Source organism: Saccopteryx leptura, chromosome 2, assembly GCF_036850995.1.
Source record: "Saccopteryx leptura isolate mSacLep1 chromosome 2, mSacLep1_pri_phased_curated, whole genome shotgun sequence".
Classification (NCBI taxonomy): Eukaryota; Metazoa; Chordata; class Mammalia; order Chiroptera; family Emballonuridae; genus Saccopteryx; species Saccopteryx leptura.
The window spans coordinates 14,509,258-14,522,351 of NC_089504.1; the positions used below are offsets into that span (position 1 = coordinate 14,509,258).

A 13,094-nucleotide genomic window follows, 5' to 3' on the forward strand; every position below is an offset into this window, starting at 1 on the left:
CCTCTCCTGATTAGAAAACTCTGCTTTACTCACTTAAAGTTAAAAAAATGTATTAGAATGGCTTTCAGAAATCTAGATCAACTCCTTCCTTTTATAAATTGTGACATGAAAGACAAAGTGATTGTTCCAAAGTCACAGTGCATTCCCAGATTCTTCCTGGGTTGCCATAGCTCCTGTAAAGCCTGGACATTTAAACAAACAGATATATATTACAATCTCATAGAATAGGCTAACTCATTAAACTGGGCTTAGGGATTTACTGTGTTTGAGAACAGCCAGCATTATTTCAGAGGCTACCACCTAGAGACAGTAAATCTTAAACTATAATTTTAGGGAAAAGATGGGGTTATTGTTTGACTCTAGGATGTAGTTTGCAATGACATAAAGATCAAGCAATATAAGAGAAGACCTCGCTGAGAGGGCTAGAATGTGTGAAGCAACTGGAGACACATATTAAATGCCCACAAGGTGGTCTGCAGAGCAAGAGAAAGCCACTGGAATGATATGATCATCAGAATCATAGACAAGGCACCAAAACACTACCCATACTGTGTCTGTCACTCTAAGACTCAGACACTGGCCCTGGTCTACCAACCCCATCCATGACAGCTTGGTGGAGAGCACACCTCCACCTCTACCCAGCCTTTCCTGACATTCCTAACTTTCCATCTTCCTATCTGATCTTCTCTAAATGAGGCAGACCTCAATAACACCCAAACTTTCCATCTCTTCCCAGTCCACTACAACATGCAGATATCCATCCCCATTTCTTGATCTCCATATCCCTCTCTACTACATTCCTTAGCCCCTTAATCACATCTCAGTACTTTCCCCATAATTCTACTTTATTCCATACCCTTGGAACTGTTTAAATACTCTAACTTTCTCTAGCCCTAATTTCCATTCCTTCCCAAAGTCTCTCTAATCCAGCCACTCTTCTATCCAAAGGCAATTGTCAACCTCTGCCTCCCACTTCATCCCCTTCTGATTGCCAGATTTTCTCCTGAATTTTGTCTGTTTCCACCATTGTTCTATAGCTCTTTTCAGTAACCTATCTCAACACTTCTATATCCATTCTGCTTTCAGAAACTGCTCAGATACATCCTGATGTCCATAATTGCTCTTCCTGGCAAATACTCTGACATTCTAATTCATTCCAATACTCTGACTTCTAATCATTTCCCTTCTCAAAGAAAATACTCAAATTCCCTCCCATTCGTCTTTATTCCACTCTAATTCCCTAGCTGTTTGCTTTTCCCTTCTAACACAGTGCCCTCTGTGTCAATCTCTATCCCATTAACATCCTCAATTCTCCTCTCACATCTCTCTCCATTCTACTCAGGTATCCTAAAACCCATGCTTCCCACACCTTTCAATTTACTTATTTATTTAATCATCCAATTTTATTGAGAGCAACTTTTCTGCTCCAAGGACTGTTTTGGGCGCTAATAATACAGAGCTGAGAACAGGATTTCTACACTCAAGATACACAGCAGGATTATACACAAAGCGGTCAAAGCGGTCTCCTTTATAACACCTTACAATTAGAATTAAGTGATTTTTTGTGAAACTCCTTGATTATTGATTTGTTCTTTTCCTAGAGTATAAACTACAATACAGCAGAGACTCTGTCTACTGTTTGGTGCACAATAAATAATTGTTGAATAAATAAAGACTGGACTATTCTAAGGACTCTAAAGATATTACCAAATTTAAATCCTTGCAGATACTGTCTAAGATCAGAATTACTAACCTCAGGTACAAGTAGCAGTGTACCATTAAGAATTAATAGTATAGATTAGGGAACTAAGCAGCTCTAGTTCAAAACCTGGTTTTCCTTACTGTGTGATATTAGGTAAATTACTTAACCTCTCTGATCCTCGGTTTCACCAATTTTAAAATGGGGATGGTACCTCATACAAGTTATTTTAAATTCTAAATGAGTTCATCCATGCAAACGAGTTAGAACTGAATCTGACACAGACTTGTACACGCCAAAGTAATTAGCAACTGGTTTTACAAATGAGAAAACATATGCTAGGGAAGATTAAGAAGCATGCCCAAAGTCACAGAGCCGGTTAAAATAACACACAACGTGACAGAATCAAGACTTGAAACCAAGTTTTTACCTCAAACTCAACACACCTTCACCCTCCTTTTCACATTTCTGCCCAGTGTCCTAATTCTCATCTTTTTCCTCGTACTGAAATCTGCCCGATACCATGAGCATAACAGCCGTCAGGACACCCAAACCATCCGTTATCCGCGTCACCTGGCATCCGCCAGCCCCACCCGCCGCCTCCCCTCCCGGCGCCGCGCAACCCGGCCCTCTACCCCCGAACCTCCCGCGCCCCCCTCTGCTGACCTCCGCCCCGCTTCGCACCTCAACTTCCCTCCTTCCTCCTCCTCCCACGCCGGTTCCGGGCCCTCCCTCCGTCCCATCCAATCCCAATCCCCAAGCACACGCCCCCGCCCCGAATCCATCCCGAGCTGGTCCAGGCCTTCTCGCCTTTGCCGCCGGCCCCTACCGCTCCGTCGGGATGCCGCCGAACACCTTCCACCAGACCCGGCCCTCCCTGCGGAGAAGCCGGGCGGAGGGGGCCCGCGGGGCGAGGCTGGGCGGAGACGCGAACGTCGTTCCCTTCAGGTGCCCAGCGGCGCGGCGACCATCTTGTTGTGTTGTGCCGGTTGCCGTGGGGCAGCGCGCGCGGCGTGGGGCGGGGCCTGCCGCGACCACGCCCCGGGAGCTGTTGGGGGGCGTGGCGGCGGGCCGCCCACTGCGCCTCCGCGCGCTCGAAGGCGCGGGAAGAGGGTTGGGGAGCGCGAGGGTTCTTGCTTGTGCGGAGCGTGAAGGAAGTCAGTACAAGCTGTCGCCAAGCTCCCGCTCTTGCGGGCCGTATGGCCTAGAACCTGGCAGCACGCTTCTCTTTGCTCGACCTTTTCTGAGCCGAATTCTCTTCTTCACGGCCCAGCGGGCTAGACGCGGGAAGTAAAAGCAAGAAGCATTTGAGGACATTTTGGTTGGGGCTTGCCTAAAAGTGCCGCATTTCACCATATAGCCATCAGGACAGTTTGAAGAGAATTTAGCAAATACTGTGCTGGGTGCCAGGGGAATAGTGAATTTAAAAAAAGAAAGAAAGAAAAAACGTTATCACCAAGGACACCTGCCTCAACTCCAGCCTTCCATTTTTAAGCTTGTACCCTGGACCACGTCACTCTCAGAGGCTGCACTATCTCCAGAAATCTCCAGTCCAGTCCCTACCTTTCTTTTCCCATAATCCTCAAATCTTAACAGCTTGCTTGCCCAAAAGATCCCATCCCAGCCCAATTCTTAACTTCATTGTGACCTCCATTCCCTCATTCCTAGCATTTTCTCACAAGCGGTTCCTTTCTTCATCATCGAGTTCAAGGTCCATCTTTGTAATGCTATTTTAGAAATTCCTTCTCCTATGCCTCATTTTCCTCATCAGGGAAGTGGAGTGATCATGCCTGCATCCTACGATTTTCCTGATAATTAAAAAGTTAGGCCCTGGTTGGCTCAGTGGTAGAGCGTCGGCCTGGTGTGCAAGGGGTCCCGGGGTTCGATTCCCGGCCAGGGCACATAGGAGAAGCGCCCATTTGCTTCTCCACCCCCACCCCCTCCTTCCTTTCTGTCTCTCTCTTCCCCTCCCGCAGCGAGGCTCCATTGGAGCAAAGATGGCCCGGGAGCTGGGGATGGCTCCTCGGCCTCTGCCCCAGGCGCTGGAGTGGCTCTGGTCGCAATAGCGCGACGCCCCGCAGGGGCAGAGCATCGCCCCCTGGTGGGCAGAGCGTCGCCCCTGGTGGGCGTGCCGGGTGGATCCCGGTCAGGCGCATGCTGTCTGTCTCTCCCTGTTTCCAGCTTCGGAAAAATACAAAAAAAAAAAAAAAAAAAAGTTAGTGCATGTGAAAGAACTTAGAGCAGGGCCTGCCCCATGGAGAGTTCTCGGTATGTTTAAGTTATTTTATGATTGGGCAAAGGTTTCCCAGATGTGACCTCCTATCCTAAGACCTGAAAAGAGAAAAAGAATGTAGTCAAGGAGTAGGGGAGCGGGGAAGAATTTGCTTGGCAAGAGGAAGGACTTGTGCAAACACCGGGAAGAGAGGGTGGGGTGGGTGGTGGGTGGGGTAAGAGTTTGGCAATGCGCTGGGCCTGAAGGAGATCAGTATGGCAGCCAAAAATCTGCAGTGAGGAACCTCAAACTGGAAGAGAAGCTTTATTTATAAAACATATCAGGCACCTGTAATTTTCCCTAAAGGCAGAGATGGATTCAGGAATAGGAAATTCAGGTGACTTACAACAGGGGCATCACTCTCATTCGCACTTATGTGAATGATGTTCCCTTCTCCACCGATATTCATGAACCACAGAAGGTAGCTGTTGGAACTGTAGAGAAGCCAAAATTCCTGTAAAATTCCACATTTTAAATTAAAAGGGAGATGTATGCATTTTTAATTGAGGTTCAGATGATATTGATTAGTTTGAAATATGTACATTGTTAACTTTCAATTCTATTTTATTTTTATTTTTATTGATTTTAGTGAGAGAGGAAGGGATAGAGACAGGAACATTGATCTGTTCCCAAGTGTGCCCCAACAGGGAATCCAACCGGCAACCTCTCTTCTTCGAGAGGTTTCTCTAAACAACCAAGCTATTCCTCCAGGACAGTTCTACTATTTTTATTTGTTTATTTTGACACACTTTTTTTTTCTTTTCCATCAGAGAATTGGATTTGTTTTGTAACCGTGCTGCTATGCTTCTCAAAGTCTATAATGATATTCAGGTGGGATCCATTATCCAAACATGGTATGTTGATGTATTATCAATCTTATAAGTAGCCATCAAAAATATACACAAAGGCCCTGGCCGGTTGGCTCAGTGGTAGAGCGTCGGCCTGGCGTGCAGGAGTCCCAGGTTTGATTCCCGGCCAGGGCACACAGGAGAAGTGCCCATCTGCTTCTCCACCCCTACCCCTCTCCTTCCTCTCTGTCTCTCTCTTCCCCTCCTGCAGCCAAGACTCCATAGGAGCAAAGTTGGCCCAGGCACTGAGGATGGCTCTGTGGCCTCTGCCTCAGGCGCTAGAATGGCTCTGGATGCAACAGAGTGTGGGAGTCTGTCTGACTGCCTCCCCATTTCCAGCTTTGGGAAAATGCAAAAAAAAAAAAAAATATATATATATATATATATATATATATATATATATTTGTGTGTGTGTGTGTGTGTATGTATATATATATATATATATATACATACACACACACACACAAAATCTAGAAGATGGTACAAAACAAATTTCCCTTGGGTAGTGTTGGGAAGATAAAATACAGTGTGTCCGTCAAGTCATGGTGCACTTTTGACCAGTCACAGGAAAGCAACAAAAGAATAGAAATGTGAAATCTGCACCAAATAAAAGGAAAACCCTCCCAGCTTCTGTAGGATGATGTGGCAGCATGTGCGCATGCGCAGATGATGACGTAATACCGTGTATACAGCGGAGCAGCCCACGGCCATGCCAGTTGAGATGTGGACAGCACAGAGGAAAGTTCAGTGTGTTCTGTGTCTTGCTAAATTTTAATCCATGACCAAAGTGCAATGTAAATATCGGCGCGTTTATAACGAAGCGCCACCACATAGGAATAACATTACTCGGTGGGATAAGTAGTTGAAGGAAACCGGCAGTTTGGTGGAGAAACCCCGTTCTGGTAGGCCATCAGTCAGTGACGAGTCTGTAGAGCAGTGGTTCTCAACCTTTCTAATGCCGTGACCCCGCAATACAGTTCCTCATGTTGCGGTGACCCCAAACCAAAAAATAATTTTGGTGGCTACTTCATAACTGTAATTTTGCTACAGTTATGATTTGGAATGTAAATACCTGATATGCATTATGTATTTTCCGATGGCTTTAGGCGACCCCGCTGGGGTTGCGACCCACAGGTTGAGAACCACTGCTGTAGAGGCTATATGGGATAGCTACCTAAGGAACCCTAAAAAATCTGTGGGTGAGCCCTAAAAAATCAGGCGATGGCGCAGTGGATAAAGCATCGGACTGGGATGCAGAGGACCCAGGTTCGAGACCCCGAGGTCACCAGCTTGAGAGCAGGCTCATCAGGTTTGAGCAAAGCTCACCAGCTTGGACCCAAGGTCGTCTGGCTCAAGCAAGGGGTTACTCGGTCTGCTGAAGGCGCATGGTCAAGGCACATATGAGAAAGCAATCAATGAACAACTCGGTGTCACAACGAAAAACTGATAATTGATGTTTCTCATTTCTCTGTTCCTGTCTGTCTGTCCCTATCTATCCCTCTGACTCTCTATCTCTTTAAAAAAAAAAAAGGACTAATATGCTAGTATTTCTAAATTTCCATTTGAAATACTAGTATAATTTGATGACATTTTCCCTAGCTCTGTGCATGGAAAATGTCGAGGAAAAATATAACTGACCCAGTAACGGTGATCATCCCTACCACTCAAACTGTGGGCTCAGAGTAGCAGTTCCCATTCCAGGGAACTAGGACTACTTGAAAAAAATGGCTTATGCCAAAAAAATGTACAGAATAAACTGAGACTATCATATTATACAAAGGATTACCAATGGGGTAATTTGAGCATCATCAAAGAAATTTGGATAGAAACATATCAGTCTCAAAAAAAAAAAAAAAATCTGTGGGTGAGCCCACATCGAACTGCACTGAATAGGTATGAAACTGGGAGAGTTTTCCTTTTATTTGGTGCAGATTTCACATTTCTATCGTCTTTTGTTGCTTTCCTGTGACCGGTCAAAAGTGCACCATGACTTTACGGATGCACTGTATATTATGCTCACTTTGTTAAAGATGGCACAGCCCACGTGGAAGCCTGTCGCCTAGGTGGTATTAGTTGCCCTTGTTGCTTGGGATGGGTGTGATTATATTAATATGTGTTGGAGCTGGGCTGTGGGCAGGCAGGATCCTTGTAGCCTGGGGCTTGGTTTTAGGACCAAGCCCTTCCCACCCTTTTTGATATGGGGTGGTGCACTCTCATGAGGAATCCCATTATGCCTCAGATAAGTGACTTCGTTTCAGAGACTTCCTTGTTTGTATATTGGATTAAAGGTTTTGATTTCTACACTATAAAGTAGGGCAGTCTGGAAGCAGAGATTTCCTTGTTTGTATATTGGATTAAAGGTTTTGATTTCTACACTATAAAGTAGGGCAGTCTGGAAGCTTGCTCTCTCTCTCGGTTCCTGAGATTAACATTAGAGAGGAGAGCAGAGTAAGGCCATATGGAGGAGAGGAGAGGCAGCCAAGATGGCAGAGTGCTGAAGGAGAAGCCAGTTTGTGCAGAGAGAAGGAGATGGGGAACAGAGGTGAATGAGACTGGTGAGGTTAGAAACCTTTGATTCTGGGAAACTCGGGTAAGTCAGTGGCTTTGGGAGCCCTGAATGGAAAAGGAAGTGTTTTCCCACTGTGTGTATTTCTTGCCCGCTGGATGCAAGCTAGGATTAAAGCTAATGGCCCACCAGTTCTTGGCTCCGTTGTTTCATTACCGTCTGACCAAATCTAATAAGAACCTGCATGGGCCAGGTGGCTGTGATGGTGGCCGTGGCTACTGGCCATACAGGTAGTCTCTCAGTCCGTATCCAGTTAACCTGGATGGGTACTCTCCAGTCCCTTCTTTGCCAGGATTCCTCCTTCATCCAGATGCAGTACTTTCTGCTGGTGTCTAGCATGATGAAGGCCTTGGATAGACCTCGGGCCTCAGGGAGGTCAGAGAGAAAAACTTTCTGTAGCTAATTTGAATATTAACTGCCTTAGTGTGCTAAAAGAGTGAGGCTAGGAAAGGAGTGAAGGCGACTCTTTCATTGCACAGTAATTTTTATTTATCCAGTAGTATGAAGAAGTTGTTACTCCTCTGAGTTGCATTTACAATATAAATTGTAGGAGACTGCAAGCTGACCAAGTCCTCACAGTTTAAGGCTTAAGCCAAAGGCTAAGCTCTTCCCCACACCTCCATGTTGGCTGTGAAGCTGAGTGTTCCTACTCATCCCATCCCACCACCTTACTTGCTTAAGTTGCTAGATGCAATTTATATGCCCTTCCTCTCACCATTTGTCTGTTCTGCTGTTGGTTGATTTCAGTTATGCATGGTGGGGGGGACTCGGGTTTATGCCTTAAGATGATTCCTGGTTTTGCCTCAGATGTGTGACTTTGTATAGGAGACTTCCTTGTTTGCATACGGCTCTGCACTATATAATAAAGCAAACCGGGTTTTGCAGAGACCTCCCCAACCCATACTTCTTTTCTCTGAATTTATTTCTTCATTCCACACTGTTCTAGCTCAGGACCTGGACAATTACAAGTCATGCTGGTCCGCAGCAATAAATATTAGCCAAGGTAGGGTGTTGTAGCTATCCTTCAGTTATTTTTTTCCCAAATGATAACAAAGCTGTTCTGTTTGTTTTAACTTGCCTCATGTGTCTCAACCTGGTTTAATCATTTCACAGATTTGCTTTAGAGAACAATCAGACTAGCTTGTCAGGCAGGGATGACAGGGTGACTTGCTAGTGTGACTTTAAAAATGAACTGAATTACAGGTATATTTGTAAATAAATGTTTATTTTTTTTAATTTCACAGAGTAAGGTATAAGTTGCAATATAAAAATCAATCATGTACTTTATCTAAATGCTAATTCTACACTAGACATCTATACATATCGATATGTGAAAATAACCTGACTCTATATGAGAATATAGAATGACCTGCCACTGTCTGCAAAACACCAAATGTTGGGCTTGGCTTGCAAATACCTTTAGAAATCTTTCCTCGGTGTACTGGGTTTGTTTTTTGTTTGTTTGTTTTTGTTGTTATTGCTCATCTCTCCTTGCTCGTCTCTTTATTTGTTTTGTCTGCGTATATTAAGACACTCTTATGTGCCAGGTCTGTGGGAGTGCAGTGGTAAATAGACACAGTTTCTGCCCTCAAAGACATTGCAGTCTAAGGAGAAATACAGAAAAGTTAAGGCACTATGACAATGGCATAGAGATTTGGTATTGTTCTGTGTGAAGCCCTATACGGGGTTTGGGTCCAGAATGGGAAGGACCTACAATGTCCAGTGATTCATAACAACCCTGCTTAAGTTAACCTTGAGCTATTCCCAGTGCCATGGTTTGTGGAGACACCGTGACTCAAGGAATTTGGGGCCACCTTTGTAAGTTCAGATATATTCTAAAGAGGGCTATGACGGGTTTAGGTGCTCAAGTCCAAACCAGACCCACCTGGGCAAACCCTGAATTCCTCTGTCTCTGAACTATACCACCTGAATCCAAAAGTTATTTATCATTCACCTCTCTAAGGCCAGAGTGGCTCTCCCATATGGCCACAGAATATGGGAGACCAGAACGACTTCCAAATATGATTTGCTTTTGTCCAGCATTGAAATAAGCTCTACATTCCAATAACTTTCTTCCTAATTTTAAAACTTTTGTAAGTTAATATTTTGAATTCCTGCAAAAATGAAAGCTTTCTTTCTTTCTTTCTTTCTTTCTTTCTTTCTTTCTTTCTTTCTTTCTTTCTTTCTTTCTTTCTTTTACGATTTTAATTTGTGTTTACATAGATTCAAGTGTCCCACCAAATATATCTCCCCCCACCTCCTTATTCCCCTCGGCCTTCCCATGCCCCCTCCCCCAATGCCTCCAGGATTTGCTGTCCTGTTCTCTATAATGCTGTGTTTTATATATATATTAATTTCAATAATCTCTTTCTCTTCTCTGAGCTCATCTTCTCTTCCACTTAAAGGAAAGCTCTTCTATTCAGTAGAGTTCCTGCTAATATAGATGAATGACCTAATTAAGAAATCAACGTTTTACTACCCTCCATATCACATATTTTATTCAGACAAAGGTCATCAATAGATATTAAAGCCATATGTGAACTATTGTTGGCAAATAAGATATTCTCTTACTCTCAAAATGTCACCCCACAAATTATTAATTACAAAAGGAAAAAGACCTTCACCAAAGGGAACTGAGAGGAGAACTAAATCACTCTTATTTTGGGGGGCATCCCTCCCAAATCCCAGTGTAATGATAGCTCTGGAATGGCTAACCCAGAGGTGGACTTCATTTAATGCTCTGTTTTTGCTGTCTTGGAACTAGTAAGACAGTGAAGTCGGATGGGACAATGGAGCATGCATGTGAACAGAGGAGATATGTGCAGTACATGTGTCCACCATTCCTTGCCATTCACATAGAGCAGGGGTCCCCAAACTTTTTATACAGGGGGCCAGTTCACTGTCCCTCAGACCGTTAGAGGGCCAGACTATAAAAAAAGCTATGAACAAATCCCTATGCACACTGCACATATCTTATTTTAAAGTAAAAAAAAACAAAACGGGAACAAATACAATATTTAAAATAAAGAACAAGTAAATTTAAATCAACAAATTGACCAGTATTTCAATGGGACCTATGGGCCTGCTTTTGGTTAATGAGATGGTCAATGTCCAGTTCCATATTTGTCACTGCTAGCCGTAACAAGTGATATGACGCGCTTCCGGAGCCGTGACGCGTGCGTCACGTCACCGGAAGTAGTACTGTATGTACGTGAGCCACGCCACGCTTTGCATCCGCATCCTGTGCTCCTCTCACTGACCACCAATGAAAGAGGTGCTCCTTTTAGAAGTGCGGCAGGGCCGGATAAATGGCCTCAGGCAGCTGCAGTTTGGGGACCCCTGACATAGAGCATCCACAATACCCATGAACATGGAATTCCAGTGAACCCACTGGTTTCTCTCAGAGCAGGCAACTCAAGAAGAGAGCAAGGTGGGAACAGCAATGTCTTGTATGACTTAACCTCAGAAGTCATGCACCTTTACATTTACTTTATTCCAGTGGTTCTCAAACTTTTTGAAGTTGGGGCGCATTTAAAATCCTACAAATAATTGTAGGCATACTATGTACAAATTTTAGAGAAATATGTTATAATTAAGTCAAATATTAAAGAAAATAAATAAAGTCCAAGCATGCTTTTAAGGTAATTAAACAAAATAAGACAAAATTAAATTCTGACATTGAAAAACATTTTTATGTTACATTTTTTGTTATGCTTTTTAGAATTCATAAAAAATAGGGGTTAAAAAATTTTAAAAAGAAAAAAGTTATCTTTTTATATATATAGATACATTCTTAGTTAGATTTAGTAAATTCGGCAGGTCCCAGTGCGAATGTGTAAAGTTTTTCATTCTTGTGTTTATGAGAAACATGAGCCTGATGTGTCCTATCGACTTCTTCAATGTTTGGGCATATATTTGAAAGGCAAACTCTCATTTCCTTGTCAATACATTGAAGAATTCCTCTCTTTATACTCTTTTTTTTTTTTTTCATTTTTCTGAAGCTGGAAACAGGGAGAGACAGTCAGACAGACTCCCGCATGCGCCCGACCGGGATCCACCCGGCACGCCCAACAGGGGCGACGCTCTGCCCACCAGGGGGCGATGCTCTGCCCATCCTGGGCGTCGCCATATTGCGACCAGAGCCACTCTAGCGCCTGGGGCAGAGGCCACAGAGCCATCCCCAGCGCCCGGGCCATCTTTGCTCCAATGGAGCCTTGGCTGCGGGAGGGGAAGAGAGAGACAGAGAGGAAAGCGCGGCAGAGGGGTGGAGAAGCAAATGGGCGCTTCTCCTGTGTGCCCTGGCCAGGAATCGAACCCGGGTCCTCCGCACGCTAGGCCGACGCTCTACCACTGAGCCAACCGGCCAGGGCTCTTTATACTCTTAATTGTGTTGAGTGCAGAAAACCCCCACCATACATATCATCTTAACTTGACACCAAACAAAGGATAGAAGAAACTTGCCTCCAGTCTTTCCCAGGAACATGGGGAGTAGTGTAAACAATCCAGCACCACAGCTTAACAGCCTTTTGCAACCTTATCAGGCAAGTGAGGTGGGGGTTGGGCAGACTGTCAGCTTATAGCCAATTCCCCACACCTCTGTCCCCCAAAAATCTAAACTCTAAAAACCCTGTTGGTTTTTTGGTCCTCAACAGGCACATATTTCTCTGGAATAGGGTGACCCTGGAAATCATCTAGGGTGCACACTTTGAGAATCACTACTTTGTTCTGTTGGTCAAATGGACCAACCCTGCTACAGCATGGGAGGGGATCATACAAAGACATGAATACCAGGGAGGTCAGGACATTGAAGGCCATTTTGGGGCCTGGCTACACATCGAGCTACTGAGTCAGTGGATGTGTATGGGTAATAGTAGGTATTAGAATTAGATAAAGAGACTGTATATTGAACAAGAAGTAAGATTGCTTGAAAAAGTGTGGGACAATGGAGCCAAAGAGGGGGTTAATGGGCTCAGCTTAATCCATTAGAGTGTAGGATATAGAAAGGGCAGCTTCAGTGAGGTTATAAAAGTGAGACATAAAAGGAGGGTGGGCACTTTCATATTGTCACTTTGTTTTCTCTGAAGAAATGTGCTTAAGTGCATTTCATCATGGACACTTGATTTTCTCTTTTGGTCTTATTATTTTCCTCTTCCTTCACACAGTCTACTCAGAAATTCTCTCCTATTCAATTACTGATTTGATGATCTGAAGTGGCCTTTTGGGACATGCTATTCCAGCCCACTACTCTGATGACTTACAAGAGTAGTTTGAGCAATAGCTTTCTCCTTGACCTCTCTTTGGTTATTACCATTTGGGACTTAACAATACAAACTTACCCACCCTTGGTTCTGAACCACTGTGTTCACTGGCTCTTCCCTTTAGTCTTTTCAAGAAATCTCCCCAGTCTGCCATTTTCCTGGTTGTTCCTTTAGCTAGTCTTATGCCAGCAACCTGTGAGGAAGAGAGGATCAGATATAAATCCGACTAAGCTCTTCACTTACATTATACTTACTTGCATCTTGTACGTTTGAAACTTTGCCTAGAATGTACAATAGTATGATATATAAACAAGAATCTAAACATGTGGACCAGTCTATAAATTCTTCAAGAGTTTTTGAAATGAGAAATCAACTATAGACGAAATAGCTTGAGAAAAGGTATCAGAGGGAAAGTTTGGCCTGGTTTGGAATTTTCCTCTTTTTTCTTCTG

At 44.0% G+C, this 13,094-nt stretch overlaps 1 protein-coding gene across 2 annotated transcripts in view; it reads right to left on the reverse strand.

Moving 5' to 3' along the window:
- CNTRL (centriolin) overlaps positions 1 to 2,688 on the reverse strand; it is a 98,199-nt gene extending 95,511 nt beyond the window's left edge. For both annotated transcript variants that reach the window (XM_066367276.1, XM_066367277.1), the window contains exon 1: positions 2,529 to 2,688. The gene's annotated coding sequence lies outside the window, so the exon portion shown is untranslated. The remainder of the gene's footprint in view (positions 1 to 2,528) is intronic.
- Between the last annotated feature and the right edge of the window lie 10,406 nt (positions 2,689 to 13,094).